Source organism: Simochromis diagramma, unplaced genomic scaffold (assembly GCF_900408965.1).
Source record: "Simochromis diagramma unplaced genomic scaffold, fSimDia1.1 OVJJ01000106.1, whole genome shotgun sequence".
Classification (NCBI taxonomy): domain Eukaryota; kingdom Metazoa; phylum Chordata; class Actinopteri; order Cichliformes; family Cichlidae; genus Simochromis; species Simochromis diagramma.
Window position 1 is genome coordinate 569,544 of NW_024387121.1, and position 22,523 is coordinate 592,066.

A 22,523-nucleotide genomic window follows, 5' to 3' on the forward strand; every position below is an offset into this window, starting at 1 on the left:
GCCTGCACCTGGGGTCTTACCTGGTGTGATAGACCCCGGCCTCTATGGATCTTGTGTGCAATACAGCAGCATATTTGTGACATGACTGAGAACAAGAGAAACTGGCCGTATTGAGCAAACTTAGCCAGCTGAAACACATAAACACACACTCAACAATGATAGTGCTCCTCTAACAGCCCAATAACTAAATGTTAAATGTGCCTATGATTTCCAATGAAGTGTAACAGAGTTGCTTAAACGATCAACTTTGTGCTGCTCACAGGATTGATACTTAAAAGAGCGTGGGCCGTTATCTTGGGTGACAGCTTAGCTAGAAAGTGTGAATGTTGCTTTTAACTGTATTCTTTTTGAAAGAAAAGTTCGGTTCCATATGCCCGTTAGCTTTTTCTCCAGTGCCTCCTGGTGCTACTTTGAAGCTTTTCTCTAACAACTCTGAGTCATTCTCCTCTTACTCTTCTATATGTACGACGTTAGCGCCATAGGCTGCGGTATATGAGCCTGTGGCACCACCACAATTAGCTAGAAGTTTCTACTTTGACTTATAAATCAGATTATAAGTTAAATCAGCACCACAGAAGTGAATTCTATGTAGCTGGTAAACATTTTCACTCAGTAACTGCGTCTCATGAAGCGAGTGAAATTACAAAACAGAGGTTCACTTGCTAAAACATCTTACTGCCTTTGTGCTTCTTTAAAACTGAAGGATGGTTGTTTTTAAAAAATATTCCATAAAAAACACAATGTGTCTCAGATTAGCTGATTATGCTCTGAAATTGGTCAATTACATCATAACACCTGCAACTTTATCAATATTATTATTCTCAGCTGTATGAATACTCCTCACAGGTTGCATTTCCAGTTCTGACCAATGACATCATCGCACATTCATGACAAGATTATCTAAAAATGTCAGATGTTTGTCAATGTTTAATTGTAATCAAAGTATGAACCTCTAATCCGGTGTCGGCTGTCAGCACAAAAAGGAAATGTTAATAACGGATACTTTTTTCCCCAAAATGAAACAAAATGTGATGCAAAACAGCTTCGTATGTGTCGCGCTTTGAAAATGATTGATACTAACGGCTCAGGTCAACAGCCTCTTGGTCAAAGTCAACTAGTTTTGCAGGGAGGGATGTTAATAAGGCCTACAGGTCTGAGCTTGGTAATTGAGTTCTTCATGCACTGTAGTCATTTCAGTTTTTTCGTGGTCGTGACTTCTGTCAAAACAATCCATCCAGGTATAAGAAATGGAGACGCTCTGCACTGAAGCTGCCATTCAAACCTTCAGGCAATCTGTTCTCCAGTCCACCTGTCTATGGACTAAAAACACACAAACGGCACTGGCACATAACTTGCATGACTATGCAGTAACAACAAGGAAAGGGGCCGAACAGATAGAGCAGTCACACCCTCTGAGCCCGAGTGCTATTAAAGACTTATTCTTGTCAAACCCCAGCACAGACAACACACACAACCGAGCAAGGTCAGTCAACTCAATCTTGGGCCAATGCATATTTCATCGAGCCTTGGTGGCCAAGCCCCGCCTGACACCCTGCTGCAGCTCCCAAATAACCACCGGCCACTGATAAAGACATCAAGACAGACACTGACGCTGAACTCTGTCAGCAGGAAGCCACGAACACCACACACTGACATGTATGACATGTTTGCGTGGGCTGCTACTTTCAGCCTGAGCTGAATGAGAACGGCTGAATACATATTAAAAGATTCGGGTCTCATACTTGTGTTCTCTAAAGCAGTTTTGACACGTGAACCCATGAAATGATCACATTCTCAAAATCAAACATCACACATAGTCTGCCTTAGTAGCTGGCAGATTAACAAAAAATGAAACATTTATATATTGTGATTGACTAGAGTTAGGGTCAGGGTTAATGTGTGATATGACTGCTGAAAACACTTGAGTGAAAAAGATGCTGGTGTCTTGTTAGCGAACAATACTAGCATTAGATTGACAAATAAGATACTCTTTTTAATTAGTCCTAATAATATTAATGATGAAGCCCTAATAATACGATAAATACATTCAAAAAGAAACTGTCTATAACCCAAACTTGAACAAATGCATACATTGGACACCCGATGGTACAAATGAGTTTTGGTTGGTTCTTATTGGCCACACTGCATGTGGCTTTCTGAAGCGCCTGCTGCTCAAAGACAATTCTGAGAGTGCACACAGAGTATCTTACTTGTTTCACAATGTTCTGTAACCCATTATAGGTCACAAAAACATCCAAGAGTCAGCTGGCCTTTGTTGCAGAGTGTTAAAACCTTGCAACCCCACAGTAAACACTGCATCAGCAACAAATGGCTCAAAGTGGATTTGGAAACAGCAGTTACAGTAGCAAGGTTACTTATGGACAGCAATATTAAATGTTTTGCAAGGTATGTGGAGCTGAAGGTCTGTGTTTCCTGTGTCATGTCTCCAAGCTTAGTGTGTAACTGTCTGAAAGTATCACATTTATCTCCTTCTTTTCTTCAAGTCATGCAATACAGGATCTGTGCTGAATTAATGCATTTTATATGTGCAACATGCTGAGCTGTAAGTCAGTTATACCACTAAAACGAGTGGTGCAGTAAACTGAAAACAGCGCAAATTGCATGTGTCAGAAAGACACCGAAATGGTGATGAAGACAATATATAAACATGTTTTTACACAACTGTAACTGTAGCTCGTAAAGTACAGATTAGAAAACTAATCAGTCTGTTTTTGGCTGTTTACCACCGACACTGGCCACAGATCAGTGATGGAAAGGCAAGACGATGTCCTGAAACCTGAAAGCACACAATGCATGCAATGTGTTGTGTTTTGACATGTTTATTTTTTGCCTCCTTTCCTGATAATATCTGTGACTGAAGTTGGCATCACTACTTTATGTGTTGAAAAGTCAAAGGACACTGAGACCCCCACAGAGCCCAGAGCAGAAAGTCTTGGGTAGCAAATTCAGACTTGGATTTTAGGTTTTGTCAAACCAGATAATGGGGGGAAAAGCAGAAAGTCGATATTCAAATTATTTTGTGCACCTGACGTCACTCCAGTTTCAGTGTTTATGTTAAGTTTCGACATTCTTTGTTAAAAAACAGAATCAGAAGTCTCACTCAAATGTCGGGTCTCATTTTTAGCCTGAATTAGTTTTTGTCAAGTTGCTGGTTCGTTTTGTTTCCTTCATCTTAGAAATATTGTAAAAGTCAAACGTTTACTGTCAGTCAATCATCTCAAACTTTTTGTACACACTTTAATTTTCTCCCGTCTTGATTATTGCAATTCACTTTTTATGTGCATCTCTCAGCAATCACCAATCTACCCGTGTAGAATGGTGATTGCATTATTGTGTGTGATGATTCTCAGGTCTGGGTTGCATGCTAATGTCTATAATATGTAATTTCGATAGTTTTAAAGAACGTCCTGAACATTTTTTCCCTATAAGATTCTTACCAATAATCACAGATATGTGCACGGATACTGGAAGTACTTAAGAGCCAGTTGCCTCTGCCTGTGATGCTGATGAATCGAGAATTTGACAGCATGAGAAGTGTGAAGTAGGCTGAGTCAGTTAAAATGCAGACGACCATTGAAAAAACAAAAACAATTGTTTCAAACACTGGCTTTTATTTGTGAGCAACATCATATAAGAAGCAAATTAAAAAAGGACTAAGAAGTGAAAAAGGACAATTCATTGATGACAGTCTCACCAGCATCGTCTGTTCAGCTGACAACCAACTGAACATTGCTTCTCATTTACTTACATGTGCGTGGAACGTTCTTATCCTGCACAACAAAAACAAGTGCATTTGCAAAATTTACAGTTGTTACAGATTTATGAAATGTGCGCTCCAGCCGATATTGCTTGTATCACTGTGCGTATGTTGGTAAACTATTCTGAACCAGCAGGCTTGTGCAATATACCATCTGAATGCTGTCACACCCCCAAGTTTCTATATAAGGAAACACATTTATCTCCAGGTGAAGCAGCAAAAGTGGTGACAGTGCTGCAAGAGAGAAGCCTGCGCTGCTAAGGCAGGAGAGCAGGAGAAAGCCCAGCTTAAGAAAATGAAAGAATTATGTACAAAGAAAAGGAACCATTCAAAATAAATAAATAAATATAACAGCTGAAATGACCAAGGTTCACAATATCATTTTTCTCGAGACATTTGTGGTCACAAAATATTAAGGCGTCAAAATGTGTGGAGTTTGCATGTTCTCAGTATGTTTCTGGGTCCACAGATGTGCATATAAGCTTAATTAGAGTCTCTAAATTGGCCACAGGTGCGATCTGTATAGAGTAATGTGCTTAATGAATGTATGGGTATAATGTGACTTGTAATCTAAGGCACTTTAGACAGTAAAAAAAGCGCTACTTAAATGTGAGTGCATTACAGTTTAGTGTTTGCCTTCTTTTTTGACCAAATATGAAGAAACTTCATTCTGACTTTCAGATATAATATTACAGATGTTTCAATGGGATGCAGATGCAGTTTGTAATATATATGTCTCATATATAATTGATTAAAAATTGAATCAAAGGCCTATAAATTTGGGTGAGCCTTAACAGGGTCTTGAATCACCTTGTCTGGACATACTCCATTAATCTCAGGCTCACTGTACTTCAGCTCATCCTTGATAACATTTAATTACCTAAGGCTCGGTGTCCTTCCTTTGGTTGGTGTCACAGGCAATTATAGATGGATCGATTTTATTGTGTTTTCATCACATCAGAACTTGAATTTGACTCACTTGTTAACCTCTTTGATGTCTCGGTCATTATCGTTGATGACCCTAACGCTCTGCTGTCAGAACATTTTTTCCCCCAAGTTTTTGCAATAATGAAACAGAAGAAAACACTGTTAACTGACAGCAAAAACTATATTATTATTTTTCCAATTAAGTACTTTCACTGCTCTCAAGAACACGGGGTTAGGGTTCCATGACAAAGAGAGTCATATGAGTTCCTCCAATAACAGCCAGGAGCTGAAGGATGGCACCAGCTCTAGGAATTATGCTCATCCTGGAAGACTCTGTGTCTCACTGCAGCCAACATTCAGTGCCAGTGCAGAAACAAGTGTGCTGATTTTGTAGCAAGCTGGAAGGTAAGACTGTGGTGGTAGTGGGGATTCACTTTTTGAAACCATGCTCTTGCAGTTTAGTGCTACAGTCTCTGCGATTCTAACAATCTCTGTTTACTGAATGGTAATAGTGATTGATGCTCTGAGTTCATAAAACCTCTCAGTAAGGCTGCATTCAATTACTGTACCCTACAATCAATACCGAACGTGTAAGCCAAAGCCTTGTGGCACTTTTTGGCCTCAGTTTTGCACACAAGGCCAGGCTGACCCAAACTGTCTAATTAGTAGAGCTTTGCAGGTAATAATGTGTCATTTAATTATTCCAATAAAAGTCAACTTTAAAACTGTTTTATCCTTTTTTCACTATCTTGATCATTTGTGTTTTAAATTACAAAATAGCAATAGTGCCTATTCACTTCTAATTGCACATAGTGCTTTGCACACTTGCATGGCTTACCCGTCCAGGTGACTTTATTCGGGGTTTTTCGTTCTTTTTTTGTCTTACTGTATGTTAGTTCTGAAAGACATGTTTTCCCCCACAGCTGAACTTACGAACATGTGGATGACATCAGGATATTTAGATAAGGATATTTACCAGACGTAAAAGGACAACAGGCTGGCAGAAGTTATAGGGAGGGAGGGAGAGGTGGTGTCAGGAGAAAGGTACACAAGGTCACCGCACCCACTGAGGATACTCACAAATTTGAGATCAATAAACAACAAAGTAATAGAAATCTGACCTCATGTAAGGTACTTTGCAGATTTGTTATGCTCAACAGAAACTTGGCTACACATTTCAGTAGCGGGCACTCAAGTGTTTGATGCTGGTGAGAGCAGTCAGGTCTGTACTGGTGTTGTTCACATTCGTGACCAAGACAGTGAGATCTTGTACTTCCCTCTGAGATGTTTCTACTTCCCCAGGACATGTGCATTAAAGGATTTTGTTAAAACAAATGTACTGGCATGCGTCATGTCTCTGTAAGTTCACGATAGTCTAAGGAACTTGGAAAGAAAGCAACTAGACTTCTTTAAGTCTCTCGCCCGAGAGGCTTCTTCAGTTCTAAAACCGAATGGTGGAGAGTCCAAGGTATTTAAAACCAAGTGGAGGTTGTCCCTTTAGAGGGTTGTTGATTCCTGTTTAACCCACACTCACATCAGGTCACATCATAGGATGAGGCAAGAGCTCACAGTGGTTTCACCGGAAACCATCTTGGCTATTGTGATGATGCACATGAGTAATAGTGGATCAACGACCCTCTTAAGGGACAACCTGCTCTAGGGTTTATACTTGGACCAGTGCTATTTGGTTTTAGAAGTGAAGAAGCCTCTTGGATGAGAGGTGAAACATCTTAAAGTCCAGATGCTCTTCAGACTTTGCATGCTGCAGGAGAAACGTTTAAGCAAATAGAGACATGAGCAATGGCAAATGACGCTTCAGACACACAGGCAGCCACGAACACAAAACACTAGGGGCCAGAACTGCAGACCATCCCAATCAGGCCCCTGACATCATAAAACGAAAGCTAAACTAATAAAAACAGACCAAAATCAATGAAAGCAGTAGCTTCAGCAGCATGCTTGCAAAAGGAGATGCCCTCACATTTTCTCAAATAGATGAATAAATCATACTAAATATACTTCATGACAGTAAATAACAGAGCAAACAACAGCTGTCGCCCCACAGAGATTCTCAGACTCAGCAGTGTCTTAGCAGTGACTGAACTTTCAAAATAAAGGCGGGCAATTATCTAACAGTTAACTGATCCATGCCCTTTGGGTCTCATTTGCTGGTTTCAAGACTTACACACAATCTTTATGTTGTAAATTATGGTGCCTATTAGCACTGAGAAACACAAAAAAGAGGTGACCTCTTTCTCTCTCCGTCACATCCATCAGCACCAGCGTTAATCCTCAGTTGATTTTGCAGTTTTGTTTATTAATTACGAGTTAATCACTTACAGTTGTGTTTTCACTTTGGGTTCTATTACTTCAGTTTTGCTGATATTAGTTGGGGAAAGAAGCTTGAATCCTAGAACCCACTGTTTGGTTGATCCGTGGTCCTCATCCTCCTTTGCTTGTTTTGCTGAGGGTAAGATTCATACTTTCTACAAACATTATCTCTTAAAATTAGGACCGGGCACCATTTGAGCAAAATATGCTCAAACGCTCCCTTCAGGATGGAAATGTTTCATGTTAGGACAATGATGATCACTCAGAGCAGCTTTGTATTGATTTGCAGTGAACCTTCCTCCCAAGGGAATGAGTGTCTCCAAACCACAGCAGCACACAGCATGTAAGAGACAGTGTGGGCTCAAGCACAGAGTGCTGTCCTCTTTATGCATTGTTCATAGAGTTTGATAAAGTTTTTGTACATTTAAAAGGAATGAGGTCAATTCTTGTCCTGACAATAAATCAGCTATGTTTTTATTAATATTACAGCTTTTTCAATTTCATTTAAATTCTATTTTTCTTATATGGTGCCAAATCACAACAGCAGTTGCCTCAAGGCACTTTATATTGGAAGGTAAAGACTCTACAGTAATACAAAGAAAACAGAGAAAACCCCAACAATCAGGTGATCCCCTATGAGAAAACAATTTGGCGACAGTGGGAAGGAAAAACTCCCTTTCAACAGGAAGAAACCTCCAGCAGAACCAGGCTCAGGGAGAAACATCCATCTGCTGCAACAGGTTGGGGGTATGGGTGACCTTCAATTGTTTACGTGGGTACGACGCACCAATATGATCAGAAGTCAAGCTGAAAGATGTAGAAATGCTATCCTGACATTTCCGTTGTAGTCTCTACTTGGTTTTGTTATCATTCACCAGGTCACTTTTGACCCTTTTAGGGTTATGTTTAGAGTTTGGGTTTGTTATAGAAGTTTCGCCTGCTTGGAAGAGCATTAACAGAAAAGCTGTAAAGAAAAATAACCAGTATCTACATGTTCTGCACACCAGCAGTTAGGGTTAGCTCGGGTCATTGCAGATAATGACTGAAACCTCACTTAGAAGCTTGTGCTCTGTTTTGTTGCTTACCGGGGCAATGGCGGGGGAGTGAAAGTGAGCAATAAAGAGGAAAGATTTATTAAAAATGTATTTGTGAGATATCAAGTGCAGACCCGGAGAAAATGTTGTGGAGAATGCAGTTTTAAAAGAGAGCATAAGTTGAACTTAAACCCTGCAGCAACGCACATCAAACACTTGCACTTTAAATGAGTTGGAAAGACATCCGTTGGCAAACACACTGACTCAATCATTCAGACTCTCACTGACAGATTCTATGTATAACATCAATCATTGAACAAGCTCGCTTGCCTGTGAGCAATGAGCGACTACAGCGATATGTAGTAATACCGCAGCAGACAAGCTGATTAAAACATGGATGTCCCTCTCATAATGATGAATAGTGCAGAGAAAAAGACAGCTGGACTGTGGATGCCCAGAGTCATGGAGAGGAGCCAGTCTAAATCAGACTGGTGCCTGGGAGCTTAATGGTCGCACAAACAACTCTCCCAGATCCAATCAATAGCACTGTAAAATCCAGACTGTATTCAGTCCTCGCATAAAATATCTGCAGAACAATAATTACCCAGCAGATGAAGACACGGTTATTGTTTCCAGTCCTGGCTGTTATCTGTGTTAACGCTATGACGCTTTGGTTGATAAGTGTCGGTAGCTGCAGAGGACAGACACACAACGGAGGAGGAAAGGGGGAGTCCTGTTTAACTGTGCAGTAAAATAAGGATCACAACAGTCCGGGGGCAGACATGAATCATCCAGCCATCTACTTTATGATGCAGAAGTGAGAAGGAGGATGGGAGGACAGAGAGAGATAGAGGGGACTATAAAGCAGAGAAAAGAGGAAGGCGAGACAGAAAGTGGGAATTGATGAAAAAGAGAGGTTGCAAGGGACATATAGGGAGGAAAAAGCAAAGCAAAAAACTAAGCCTGAACAGAGATTGACTCTGAATTATGGGATTGATGGATGGTGAGAGGGGGAAGAGTGCTCAGTTGAGTTAGGAATTACAAAAACGTTGGATCAAAGTGAAGGGATAAAGTGAAAAGAAGCAGAAAGCAAAGAAAATGGGACAGATGCATCAGAGTTCTCCTTTTAATAAAGCTGCTGCCGAGCTGCCAAGTGACCATCGGCCCAAGCTCGTCTAACAGGCTGTTTCCTCAAACCACCACCTGATCCGCACGGTAACGACAGCTGGGCCATTCATACATTTTTCAACAGTAGTTTGTGTGTAATTTCTCTCCGAGCCATGAGGATGCAAATTTCAGGCAAGTATTCCAAGTGTAAACAATCAGTGCAGTCAGTGGTCATTAAAAGATAATGCTGACGTAAATGCTTTTCGCCAATAAAGGTTTTTTTTAGCTGATCGTGCCAACGTTTCTGAAGTGCCCCCAATGGCAATGAGAACAATGTCACGCCAAACCAACCACGTGGCTGGAATAGTGTAGGAGCCACTGTGCTAATGTTTGGGCGACTTCAGTGAAACATTGGGGGGAGAAAAAGATTAAAGACAGAAAATTTTAGCAAAAACTCGAGCAAATTACCAAAGAAGACATCCAACAAACACAAAGCTGAAAAGACGAGGGCACTAATACCACTAGCAGTTATTAGCATCATAGGCAGTGGGAGCCTTTAGAGCGCGCACAAAGCATGACTTTTCTCGAGCACCATACCTGACAACAGAAAAAGAAGAGTACACAAGTGTAGAGCGACAGCTGGAAAGGAGCTGCACACATTGGATTTGTGGTCAAGTCGCACATCATATATGAGCCTCACCATCCACTTCACTGCACTAACGGGGCTTTCCTGTACCTTTCTTTTTTCTTTGGAGCACAAGAAGAACACAGCTAAAACTTTTGTTTATATTCTTCTTCGTTTAATTGGAAAGCTTCTTCTTTTTCTATTTACACACTTATTATATTATATATATTCCAAAATTGAAACCAGTTGAATCCATACAAATGAAATGATGGAGTATTTTTTGACGATTAATATTTATATGAAACTGCCCAACTCTTCATTTTCCATTTTGCTTGTGTTCTTCTGGAACACCTGAAGCTTCTACCTGGTCAGAATTAAGAACTGAGTTTATTACCTATAGCTATGTTTCTTATTTCAAATACAGTTATTCAGTGTGTTGCAGTACGTTTGCCATTTTCAGCTTCTGATAGAAAAGAAATAATATTTAAACTAAAACTAACGAGGACCTTTATGACATTTTCACATCTTAGAAACCTCAAAGGAATCTTTAAGCTTGACAAAACAAATGGATTTGATTTATATCATGATATTTGCTGTTTATAATATGAAAAAAAATCGCATTTATGCTTATGAGTTATGCAGTCCTGCTGCTGTACTTCATTTGTTTGATGCTCTTCTACTTGTTTTGGTATTTAAATTTTTTCAGGCTGTTGTTTTACATCTTTTTTGTGTCTTTGTTATCATTTGTTGTCTTTTTCATGCCCTTTTTATCTCTGTTATTGTTTTCATTTCTTATTTTGCTGCTTTTGTGTCTTTAAAGTTTGTGTCACTGTCACTTGCGACCAGGGTTGGCTTAAAAATGTTTCAGTCTCCAGACTCCAGGCCCTTCCATTCGTCCGGCCACTGTGTCCACCAGTGTACAAAAGAATATATCAGGAATGCTGTACTTAATGTTGCGTGGGGATTCCAAAGCAAACCACTTTAATTTATAGTCAAATGTTAATTGTTTTAATTAGTATTCACTATCAGGATACTGGGAAAGTCTTTTTCATACTGACGTCATACGTGCACCATCTCATTTGGTCAAAGACAGCAAACCAAAATCTTTCCTTCCTGTAGCTCAGAATACATAATCTAGTTTGTAGTTTCCTGTCCTCTGAAATCAAATGGAGCCAAACAATAGAAGTCAAGTTTGCACTAAAGTTTAATTACATATAATTATTTAAAAGAAACAGATTTTTCAGAGGATCTTCCTGATGGACATCAAGGACCCGTAGAGGTCCCTCAATGCAGGAGAAAATGTTTTAGCGCTGCTGGAGATGGTACATTAAGATAATAAAACCGATGATAAGAGATGTTTAGGCTTGGGCGGCAGACTAAGACACAGTGACACAGCAATTTCAGCGACACCGCAGAAAACAAAAGGTCACCATCCACAAGTCACACTCACAGGTAATGGTATAAAAATCTGCTTTAGTGGAGGTGGTGGAGCATGAAACAGTGGCTATGGGTGAAGCAGGTAAAAAGGAAAAACTGCATTTAGAGAAAAGTTGATGAATCCGATGTAATACAAAAGTGATTTAAAAAAATAGATACTTTGTTATTATTTCAGGAACTGAATTCTCAAGAGGTGGTCCACTAAATAAGCTACATAAAAACCAAGACATTTTACTAAAAATGACAAAATATTTCTTTTAAAGTGCAAAAATCTCACAGAGCAAACACACAGTAGCGAGCCTGTAAGGTCAACGGTAAGCTGCGCACATGACCGGCTCCACAAGTTCAAGATGTTTCTGCTAATTTCAGTTCTAATTCTGGAAGCGAGGACACTGGAGCTTTTCAGCTCCGTGGCAGAAGTTGGAAACCGATTCAGCTGCAGATGCACGCGCATGCACACACACACACACACACACACACACACACATAGCCATGCTGAGATTTAGCTACGGCAGACAGGCTGAAGGCAGAGATTCCACTGCAGAAGCACAACAAAGCCACTCTAGGGGTTTAGCTCTGTGGCATCGCAGACTGAAGGTGGAGATTTAACACACAGTGGCACTCCAGGCAGGCGGTGTCAGGCAGACAGATCAGAGAGAAGGAGAGAGAAGACACCATTAATACTACAGATGGAAAGTCTGAGAGCAACTCCAGTCATACTGCTTGTCACGCTGCAGAGGAACCAGCTACAAGGAAGAACGTGGAGGGGAGATGAGCAGAACCTGGACTCTTTATCTTCAGTAATGACACACGTGTAGCTCATAAAAATATAATTCCACATTTATGACATTACATGCGACTTTTCTGTTCCTCTAATCTTTACATCACAGGTTGAGCATGGTGGCTGTGGCTCAGGAGATCGGGTATAAAATGCTTTGAGTGCGCAGGTAGAGCAGAAAAGCACCATACAAGAACCAGTCCATTTAATGTTGTAACATTAATTCCCAACTGTGTACATGCACATAAATACATACATACAGGTCTGCCAGTGCAATATTAACCTCTACATATCTACCAGACTTCTAATTTCTTCGAAGAAAGAGAAGCAACCGAGGATTTAGGTTCACTTTTCTTTTATCCTCCAGCTAAACGGCCAAATTTTCCGACTTTTCCGAAGTTTAAACTCAAAACATTACCTTTGAAAGTCTCATACACTCTTTCTACCGTTACAGTTTTTATGTTAAACCTTTTCAGTATATAAAACATCACCTAAGAGAAGATAAACTGAGCTCTGAAGCCTCTTCCACCCATGAGGTGCACAACAGGAGAATACAGCTTTACCTATTCTGTATTCATCAATAGATATCAAAGATGATACACTCTTAGGAATGTGCACTTTAACTTGTTTTTTAAAAAGACATGATATATAACATCGTGGTTTAGTAAGAATGGCTCTTTAAATAAAAGTGAGGCAATTTTGTTCTTATTCTCCCAGAGTGGAAGCTGATGACCCTCCCGCCTTCTTGTAGATGATGGAACAGAGGATTTAGTTTCATAATAAGATACCGAGTCAGAAATAAGCCCTTTGAAACTTCTGTCAGTTACTATTTAACTCTGCTCTGGCATGAATGTGACCTTCCCAACTCCCATTTCTTCCTTTTCTACAGATCATACATTGTGATCACAGCATTTTTGACATCATAATGCATCCTTTGGAATCTTTTACAAATGACTGGTTTCCCCGCCTTTCGTGACCTGTTAATGGTTTCCATTAAGTAAGCAAGTCTAGAAGGGCTTTGTTTGTGCTTCAATTTAAATATTAGTCAATGTGTTGTACAGGATTAGTATCTGTTATGTGGCAAAAGTTACCCAAAGTCTCGGGTAAGGCTCAGCCTTGTTGTGTCTTTATCATTGTGATGGCTTCATCTAAGATATCTCTGACTTGTGACGCTGGCAGGAGGCACTTATTTGTATCTTTGTACCTCAGACCTAGTTTCTAATCTCCAATAGATAAAGTATAGAGCAATACGACTTGGGGACCGGCCTGTCTGTAACAATGTGGGCCGAGAGCATCACCAGAAATCCATCAATACTAGACACCCAGTTCAGATCAAAGCTGGTCACCAGCTGCAGTGTTTTAAATCTAGATTATATAAAATGTTTCCCCCCAGTATGACAAATCACTGAAGGCTCTTTATCACACATTTTGATTCCCGTCACACTCTGGCACAATGTTGGCTGGACAGTTTTTTCCTGGTATCCCAAAGTGTCCAAACACAACGAGCCTTCGGCTGAACTTTTACATTTCACTGCCTACAGTAATGCTTTGGTGCTTGGGAGGATCGCAGACAAAAAAGTCATTTTAACCGACTGAAAATTCACGTCCTCCAATACTGTCCCAAAGATGAAGGGTTGAAATTGATTCAGTTATACAGGTGGAAAGAATGAGAACCAATTTCCTGTAGTATTTGGAGCCTGTTCCCTTACAAACCAAAGCACCAAATGAGTGAAATGCATGTCCTTCAGGTGTATCACCTTTTAATCTTCAATTCTGGTCCCCCAGTTGGGGTAGGTATACTTTTTGGTTTTCCAAACTGAACAGAGTTGACCACATAGTGTAAGCTTGTCCAGCTAATGAAATAGTAGTTTGTATTTTGGAAATATTTTATCAGATTTAGCAGAAGTCATTCAAAGAGTCCTGCATTAAAGGTTGTGGGGAAAAGTCTTCAACAGCGAAGACTGCTGTAGATGTAGAACTTCGAGAAGCAAACAAAAGGAAAAGCTTTTTGAAATCTGATTTTTCAGAAAAGTTCATATATTTTAGGCAATTTTTAAATCAGATTTGACAGGTGATTCTTTTTGGTCCAAGTGACCGCTGAAATTAAGCTTAATTTAGACAATATTTCAAACTGACTGCTCAAAAATGTACCTGGAAGTAATTCAATATTGTTGCCGAGTGGTGAGATTTGCTGCTCGGTGGATTCTGCACAAGTTCTTGTTTGGACAGTGAGTACTGACTATGATATCAATACTGTGATTTATAGTAATCTAACCAGGACACAGGAAAGCACGAGTGACCATTACAAGTTTTTGCACATTTAAATGATATTTTTATTATTCAGTTTTAATTGCAACGTTTTAAGATGCAAGAATGAACTGTTAAGCTTTTTAAATGAGCTTTTTCCTCAAAGATATGATTCCTACACTCAGTTTAAATAGATAGGGTTCATATCCCTAAAAACAGAAGGTTAAAAACCATTCATGGGTGTCAAATTGTATTCAGACTTCTTTAAAATTTCATCAAGCGAAATTTCATCAAAGAACATTTAGACAGCCACGTGTTTCTTTGGTTGCACAAATCTTGCATCATTGAACTGCTCCGCACCTTAATTGGTGCTTGCAGCTGTATTTGCGTTGTTAGAGTCTATAGCAGGGGTGGACAATTCCTGCAGGTTTTAGATCTCACCTTGGGTCAACACACCTGAATCACATGATTAGTTCGTTACCAGGCCTCTGGAGAACTTCAGGACATGTTGAGGAGCTAATTTAGCCATTTAAATGAGCTGTGTAGGTTCAAGGACACATCTAAAACCTGCAGGGACACCGGCCCTCGAGGCCTGGAGTTGCCTACCCCTGGTCTATAGGGATAGATTTGGGATGAAATAATAAGGCTTCTAGTAGTAGTACTAGTAGTAGTAATAGTAGTAGTACTCATTTCTAATCTTTTCCATCCTGATCACTCCCAGCTTCACTTCCTGTCTTTTTGAGGATGGTAGGAGCTTTAAAAAGGGAATGAAAAATGGAAACTGATTAAAGCAAACTGCTGTATCATATCAAAGCTTCAGTAAGACCTTTCATGCTCAGTCCTTAATAAAGACTTTTGTTTCTGTATCATGGCTTTCTAATTTTACTCCAAAGTCTACTGTAACTGTGCTCACTTTGTCTGCCAGACCTTAAATTTCAGTGCAGGGCTGCAAGTAAAACATTACAGGGATCTAATAAAATTCAAATGTTTGTACTGATGCAGATCAGCTGGTCAGACGTGCTACAGGAATGGACCTACACAGACATCCAACCTGGAAAACACCTCTTTTCCTCTCTCTGCAAGTCTACACGCTCTATGTGGTTTCTGGAACTGTGGGTAGCATACAGAGACAAGATGTGAACTTGAGGCCAGACAAGCATAGCTGCGAGCAAAAAAGGCAAATGATAAGAAAAAAGACACACAAAGGACTAAAGCAAATGCCTAACTTAATTAGGTTAACATTAATCCTCAAGACCTTCTGACAGGTAACACTAACATTATTAAGGTAGAGTCAAAAGACCAATTTTAGGCTACCTGGCTAAGGATATATCCAAGTCTTGAATTTGTCAAAGAAGCTCCTAGATTTGTTACATATACCATATGCCAATGTGACAGAGGACAGTGGAGGAACAGGCCTGAAAGCATATGAGATGCACAGGTAACCACTAAGAGGAAAAATGAGAAAGAGACAGCGTTGCAGCACAGATGTACCTGTAGGAAAATGAAAAACCCAGTGTGAGTGAAGAACAGGACAATGGAAGAGAGGTTAAGCTCGCTTGTGGTTTTCCCCCTCAAAGTTTATAACTAATAGAAAGTGTTGAACGAGGGAATTCCACCTAATACTAAAAAATGAAACCTCACCAACTCTGCTTTTGTTTCTGTCTAATTTATGAAGGTTCCACAAAAAGAACACACAAAAGGAGACGTAATGGGAACCAGACAGGAGGATCTGTACCGCACTGAGCCTCACAGTCAGACAGGAGGAGGCCCGATCGTCAGCAGCCTACCACTGTCGTGACCATAAACGGCAGCCCTGGAAACTGTTAGCTTGATTACATCACAACTTACAACTAACGCAACTCTCGCCAACAAACTCTCCTTACCTTACCGGAAAGACCAGCAGTTTCCATGGGAACAGGACAGAACAAGAGAAAATAGAGAGATGGAGAGACAGAGGAGAGGATGGATGTTGGGGGTGTGAGGAGAAATGCGAGAAAAGCGAGAAACGTGTTTTGTTTGTTACACGGGGAGGTAATGTAACCTCAGATGGAGGTGAAGACAGAGAAAAGGATAATTATACCGTGGAAAAACAAAGGACGGGCCGCAGCTTGAAGACAGCACGGACTGCGCTTTGGGTCTGTGCAATCCAGCGTCACCGGGGGTTAAATTAGGATGTTTGCAACAACGAGAGTCCCTGAATGCTCAATCAACCCCTCCGAGCCCTCCTCTCCGGGGACCACAGTGGGCCTGAACGGGAACAGTAAACAACACAGTGAACATAACTGGCTCTGAACAGCCTTCGCAGAGCAGCTTCACACCGTGCTCCTCCCCCAACACCGATTAAATGTAGATGAGCTGTAAGATGAGCGACGCATCAGTGAGGGCTCCAACGTCCTCCTTTTTTCAATCTGTCAGTTTATCTGTAGATTACTTTAAAGGTAACAAAAAATGAATTTTTAAAAATGCCTGTTACATTCCAGCTCATTATGTTGCATTTCTTACACATCCAGTAAATAAGGATTATGAATTTCAAAGCGCTGAAGTGCCAGATCCAGCAGTTCCCATAATGGCCACTAGAGGCCAGTTCCAAAAGATCCAAACCTCATAGACTCCAGGGTTAAAATGTCCACATGAATGGCATTAAAATCCTGTTTGGATTATATTTATATTTTGGTCTTTTTTTAATTGTTTAACTCTTTATAATCACTTCACATATGGTCAAAATACTCAGTTCGGTTGGTTCAGGTGTGTTGCAGCCAGTGTTGTTCAAGTTGTTTGAAAAAAGTAATAAGTAACTAATTACTGATTACTTCCCCCCAAAAGGTAATCCCATTACTTTAATGATTACTTATTTTCAAAAGTAATTAGTTGCTTAGTTACTTTTTTAAAACATGATTTATAGCCTGAATAGGTGATAAAGCGATAGATCTTTCAGCCCAATTCTATTTTTTCTGCATAATCCATCATATAAAATGTAATCAAATGAAAAAGTCTCTTTTTGAAAATTGTTTTATTAGTTTTAATCTTTTAACTTTACGCATGAAGCAAACATTAAATTATATGCAACATTCTCTGACTGGAAGAAATTTGTTTAACATTTAAACCTATTTTCTGCACATTCCTGCATATAAAATAAAATAGTTTTTTGTGTTTACACTCAGTCTTTCAAATAGATGCAAGTAAAACACAGCAGAAAATAAATAAAATCAAAGTCTCAGCGGTCCTGTTGCTCTATTTTCACCTGTATAGCAGGAGTGGGGGAGGCGGAGGTTTACCCTGGTGCAGGTGTGTCGCAGCGGTCAGTGGAAGGATCTGTGGATTTCACATTCCCGTGGCAGCGTACTGTCGGTACTTGCTCGGAAGTTGGTTTTTTTTGGGTGTAAAAGAAGTTTTCTTTCCACGCAGTGAGCAGCGGACGCTAATGTTTTTGTCACTTTTTACGGAATCAAACTCAAAGTAAGGTCAGTACTTCCACGCTTTAAACGCTGCACGCTCATACTCTCTGCCGCACTCGATACATTATCCATTGTTGATCTGCACACAGCTGTTGCCACAAACGTCTCACTCGCTTACATCATTGTCATGAGACACTCTCGCAAAAAAATCACGGTTTTAGTAACGCAGCGTGCTTACGGGAAAGTAACGGTAATCTAATTACCTTTTTTGCAATAGTAATCCCTTACTTTACTCGTTACTTGAAAAAAGTAATCGGATTACTGCCCATCTCTGGTTGCAGCAGGTATTGGGATCTACAGGAGAATCTCTGTTTAAACACTGTGACAGCACGGAGTGGCAGGATAAGTAGGCAAACCATGCACGAACATAAACTTGTACTAACTTACAGAAAATGGGCACAAGAACCTTTGATTGGAGGACAGATGTGACTGGATAGTTAAACTCATTCTTCAGTGAACTTGAAAAGAATAACAGTGAGTAAGAGCGGAGCCCAGAATCAGGTTTGGGTAACTGTTAGAAGATCCGAAGTCAGTTATGGGTCATTTCAAATTATGTCACAATCAAGACCTGCAACAATGATAGTGGAAATATTTTTCTTCTCCAAAAATCCCCTCAGAATTCATGCCATAGACGACTAACTGAGAAATTCAATTTGATTCTCAGCTCCAGCTAGAAAGAAATGACTCTGTGCAATAATCACGTTTGAGCTTCTTTCCCCCATCTGGTAAAAACCACTAAAAGCTTGGAAACATTTTCTTTGTTGGACTCTGTGTAAAAACAGTGTGCATCACATCGTGATTCATCAGATATGTGCGAGTATGTACCTGCACAGAAACATACAGAAACTGCAATTTTGCTGTCTACGCACTCCTATTACAGAACTATCGCTCCTGTTCTGCTGGTGTCTTAAAATGGTTTACACCATTTGACACGTGTCTTTGTCTTGTCTATATATAGTTTGTCAGATCAGATTTAAAATGAACCAGTGCCATTTAAAATACACGGGCTAAATAACTCGCTCTGGCTGGTGAGTGTTACACTTTCTGCCTCATTGTTTATTTGAGGTGCTACACCACATCAGCCTGATCCTCTTTAACTAGTTTAAGGTTGAATAATATTCTCCAGTGACTGTTATTAATGCTACTTTCTGCTTTTTAGGTTGAAGTTCATAAACGTCACTAGTTATTCAAATATTTAATGCTGCTAGTAGTGGAGTTTTTGCACTGGATAGACTATCGATATGAAACTGAGCAGGCGATCTGTTCGTATATTCAAAAAGGTTTTCCATTGCAATCCATTGGATGCATTAACTTGAATTTGTCCCACATTCTTGTAATAATAACCCATTTCATACACAGCAACCAGAGAAAGAAAACACTGATAATATCTGTCGGTTGTGAAAGTAGTACAGCAACAAGTTTAAGGTCTCAGAGTACAGTTGAAACTTACTAACACAACATGTAACATCGCAATAATGTTGAAACATCAAAAAGCCTCTCTGCTGACATGAAAACGATGTCACACAGCAAACGACACGTTTGTTTGTTTCGTCAGTGCAGTTTAAAGTGAACCATGATTTTGTCTATCATAATTTATTGATTAAACTGTGAGCTAGACAAATGTTCAGTCTATAAAATGTCAGATTCCAGTGAAAACGACGACCTCAATGTCCTTCTGTTTTAACGTTTTCTTATCTGATTGCAGTTTGAAACTCAAAGATCTTCAGTTACACAACAGTTGTTCATTTTCTGTCACTCAACTAATCAGTAAATCAACAACTTTGATCATTTGCATTTTGAAAAGCTAGAACCAGAAAATATTTTGCATGTTTGACAAACACTGGGCCAGAGACTGTACATAACAGATAGAGGACGAAGCCTCAAACTGAGGATTTGCGTTGTCCCCATTTATGGGGGCAGAAGGCGGCTCTGACTCAAGCGACACTTGATGCTAATAGGGGAGGGATTTATACGTGAGAAAGCAAGCCCGTTCTGAAGCACACTGTGATTTATCACAACAGGAAAATGTTTGCACATACCAACTAATATCCATTTAAAGATATTCATGTTCTGTAAGATTTCTATTGATGAATGTATGAAAAGGATAGAAGTACGATCGCTGCAGCAAGGTTGTTGTGAAAAACATAACAGAAGCAAGCCACTACATCCAAGCGTGCCTTTATATGACTGAGTTAAGTGTTCATATCTCGCTCTCATTGCCTGTAAGCAGTTGCCTTTCCTTGCTCTACTCGCTGCCCAAGTCACAGATTTATCTTTAGAAAGTCTCTTTGCTCTGCTGTGACGACATTAAGGCGCTGTCCATAGCAACGGTCGCCGTGCCCACTGACTGCCACGGTGACTGCTGAACCCTCGCTGCTCATAATTGCCCAGGCCTTTGCAATTACAGTGCATAAGGTGTTGACATGCAGCCGCACGGCTGATCCAACCTTTGATGACCTTTTTAAACGGTGTTATGAATGCTTGCGGACAGAACAGAGTGTCTTCCTCACTTATTTTCTAGCTCTGTCTCTTTTTCTTACATTATGCTCATTTGTTTTGTTTTTTTAAAACAAATGCATGTATAATAGGAACACCAAGCCCGTGCGCAGACACGTTACAGGCCTTGTACTTCTTCCTCTATAGGGGCAACAAACACAGTGAAAGCAGCAGCTTTGTTTTGTCTCTCTTTTTGTGGTTACTCAGTGTGAGAATGACTAAGCGAGCAAATTAAAAGGATGCTGCAATCAAAAACTGTAGCAATGATAGTGGAATATTTGCATGTGATCCACTAACAAAGCGCCACTTTGTGAACACAGAGGCAGGCAGTTTGTTTCAGTAATGACCATCACAATGTACCAAGAGCAGCGCAAATTAGCAGGTTGCAAACAGGCAGACTGATTAAGGGAGCACATAATCTACTAACAAGACAGGTGCTGCTTGTGTAATTGTAATGTGACAAACATGGGACAGAGTCAGCACAGATTTCCAGCGTGTGCTTCTCTCCAGAAGAGCATATAGAGGACAGAGAATCGATATTTATTGATACAGGAGCGTCAGAAAGTGAGCAGAACTGAGCTGGAAACGAGCTGCTTTGTTGCAAATAAGTTGTGTCTGACAGCTGACGTGATCATTATTATCATGACAAACAACAAATGCACACATGACACTCTGTAGGCAACAAACTTTTTCTGCAAAATCTGAATTACATTCAGTCAGTGGCATTCTGTCAGGGAAAGCAAGGCAAGCAGTGCTTGACCAGCGAAATCAAAAAATAGACATCAATTAAAATATACCAATTTCTCTAGTCCTTTAATCTCGCATAGCGTCCTGTCATAAAGCTTCTGTTTGCATCGATTACATTACTCCCATCTTGTGGCTGTAATTGGCTATTGTCGCTGGAAGCTCCGCTTGCCGTGGATCCTGTTGGCAACTGTAGCGCGTCTCCATTTCATGGAGCTGAGAGGCCACATGTGCATTCTGGATAAACCTCCAACCTTTGATGAGTGACTGACAGGGGACCGAGCTGTCACCAGCTCTGCTTTCTGCTTCATGTCCCAGCAGAGCTAGCATTAGCAATTGGATGTCTTCTGTATTTTAGCCTTGATGATGGAGAGAAGAGGTCAAATCCAGTCTAATAAAACAGGCAGTGGAACATGTGCAGCCTTAGTCATCACTGTCAGATTAGCATATAGGATAAATCTAAGTTTAACAAGCAGTTTTCCCAACACATCTTCATTTTTCATTAATGCTTTAATCTGACAGTTAACGAGCAGTGATTTTCTTTTTTTATTAAAATATTTTAAAATAATTTTTCAAAAATCAAGACCTCGGCATTTGTTTCTGAGCTCATTAGCAGCTTCTTTTTATATCCTTTATAGAATAAGATGAATTGCTGTAGATTAAATAGAGTATGACGTGTTTAAAATGAGCTCAAGCTCATTTACCACTGCTGGGGAACATTTTTCTCCAGAATAAATAATTTAATTTTTTATACATTATCTAGAACTTGCCAACACAACAGCTTTATGTGTAGTAAGGTGTTTTCATCCCGTTTTATTGCTAAAGTAATAGTTCTAAAAACCTTTCTCCACCACTTCATCTCACCTAACAGTAAATTATTTTTTGGTAATGTATCAAATTTTTATTTAGTTATGCAAGTATTAGTATTTTATAATTCTTCGGCCAAGAATTCAGTACAGAAAAGTAAAGATGTCCATGCAGAGTGCATGGAGGAATGAAGCCCGGTATGCTTCTAAACATTCAGAGTCAGGACTCAGCTACAAACTAGAGGATGGACCCGAAGCTTTGGCACTGTACGTGTTGACAGCACCTTTTGCTGTCATTCTACATAATTACACACTCCCAGTGCCAGCTATCGCAGCCGAGTCAGGTTACAAGATGGCTGTGTTAGTCAGGAACAATAAGCTAAATAATGGTGCAGTTTTTGTTTTGTGCTACAGTTGTATATCTGATTCTTTCTCTGTTTTTATGGCTGTGTTGTGCACAAAGTGCTGTAACAACAAAGGTTGATTCTGGTCTAACTGTAGTCATCTTGTCTGTTTGTAACCATTTTAAGTCCTTTTGTGGTCTTTTTTTATTCACTGTGATTATTTTATGGTCAACAAAAGAATATTATTAGTTCCTTTATACGTGTCTGGGACCTTGATGGGTAACGGGCCTCTGCCCATTATACCCTTTGGGTAATTCTGCCATGATAAGTAGCATTCTGTGTGTGTGTGTGTGTGTGCGTGTGTGTGTGTGTGTGTGCGTGTGTGTGTGTGTGTGTGCGTGTGTGTGTGTGTGC

At 40.0% G+C, this 22,523-nt stretch overlaps 1 protein-coding gene and 1 long non-coding RNA gene across 2 annotated transcripts in view; both read right to left on the reverse strand.

Moving 5' to 3' along the window:
- Positions 1-22,523, reverse strand: part of znrf1 (zinc and ring finger 1) — a 66,252-nt gene that overhangs the window by 26,881 nt on the left and 16,848 nt on the right. The gene's annotated exons all lie outside the window — the stretch shown is intronic.
- Positions 1,011-14,781, reverse strand: LOC120743320. The gene is made up of 2 exons (XR_005698155.1): positions 3,218-14,781; positions 1,011-3,186 (listed from the first exon to the last, which is right to left on the reverse strand). It is a non-coding gene; the product is annotated as an uncharacterized LOC120743320 (long non-coding RNA).